At 32.3% G+C, this 1587-nt stretch overlaps 1 protein-coding gene across 1 annotated transcript in view; it reads left to right on the top strand.

Moving 5' to 3' along the window:
• The window catches only part of LOC109951636 (ryanodine receptor 3), a 171865-nt gene that overhangs the window by 119679 nt on the left and 50599 nt on the right, over nt 1-1587 (top strand). The window lies entirely within an intron of this gene.

The following is a 1587-nucleotide window of genomic DNA, read 5'->3' as shown; positions in this document are numbered from 1 at the left end:
AATATTTAGCTTTATTTTGAAAATCTTGCCCCATTCAAATGAATGGGAAAAATCAACTTCAGCATACCTTATGAGATATTTCAGCTATCAAAATGTTGAGCTCCTCAAGGACATTCATGCTTCTATTAAGAATATTTCTAAACATCAAACTTGAAATATTGAGCTTCATTTTGAAAATCTTGCCCCATTCAAATGAATGGGAAATTTCTACTTCTGCATACTTTCAGCTATTTCACCTATTAAAATGTTCAGCTCTTCAAGGACATTCATGCTTCTATTCAGCACTTTTGTAAACTTCATACCTTTGAAATATTTAGCTTTATTTTGAAAATCTTGCCCCATACAAATGAATGGGAAAATTCTACTTCAGCATAATTTCAGCCATCAAATTGTTCAGCTCTTCAAGGACATTCATGCTTCTCTTCAGAAGTTTTCTAAACATTTTATTTTTTAAATATTTAGCTTTATTTTGGAAGTTCTGCCCCTTTCAAATGAATGGGGAAATTCTACTTTGGCATATTTCCAGCTATCAAAATGTTCAGCTCTTCAAGGACATTCATGCTTCTATTCATAGGTTTTCTAAAGTTCATACTTTTGAAATATTTAGTTTTATTTTGAAAGTTTTGCCCCATTCAAATGAATGGGGAAATTCTACTTCAGCATAATTTCAGCTATCAAAATGTTCAGCTCCTCAAGGACATTCATGCTTCTATTCACAATTTTTCTAAACTTCACACTTTTGAAATATTTAGCTTTATTTTGAAAATGTTGCCCCATTCAAATGAATGGGAAAATTTTTCTTCAGCATACTTTCAGCTATTTCAGGTAACAAAATTTCAGCTTTTCAAGGACATCCATACTTGTCTTATGGTTTTTTCTAAACCTTATACCTTTGAAATATATAGCTTTATTTTGAAAGTTTTGCCCCATTCAAATGAATGGGGAAATTTTACTTAAGCATACTTTTCAGGTATTTCAGGTATCAAAATGTTCAAGTTTCCCAGGACATTCATTCTTCGACTCCGAATTTTTATACACTTCCCACTTCTGAAATATTTTGAAAATTTCCCCCATTCAAATTAATGGGAAATTGTACTTCAGCATACTTTCAGGTAGATATGCCTTTCAGGTGTCAAAATGTTCAGCATTGTATTAATAAGTTCAGCATACCTTCAGCTAGAAAAGCCATTCAGGTATCAAAATGTTCAGCTCTTCAAGGCCATTCCTACTTTATTCCATTTCATCCTTCAGATTATTCAACAAAGAACTTCAGCCATTTATTCTCATCTTTCAGCTGTTTCAGCAATTGATTTCAGACATTTTCAGGATGATCTTTCAGCTTATCAGCATCCACACGCATTTACGACAGGAAATGCATTTCTCTAGTTGTGTTTACAGCTTGTTCCTCTGCTCAGAAGATGCCAAAAATAATTATTGCTGTTTAATTACTTTAAATGATGTAATTTTCATTAATCCCTCAGCCTATGACATGTGAAGTGACACCTTGGCAGGAGTCATCTCCATAGTATAATTTAGGGGTTAATTGCTATAACACAATATATAATATTTTATAATATATATTGTGTC

The sequence above is a fragment of the Monopterus albus genome, unplaced genomic scaffold (genome assembly GCF_001952655.1).
Source record: "Monopterus albus unplaced genomic scaffold, M_albus_1.0 scaffold400.1, whole genome shotgun sequence".
Taxonomy (NCBI): Eukaryota; Metazoa; Chordata; class Actinopteri; order Synbranchiformes; family Synbranchidae; genus Monopterus; species Monopterus albus.
This window is presented reverse-complemented; position numbering and strand designations above follow the sequence as displayed.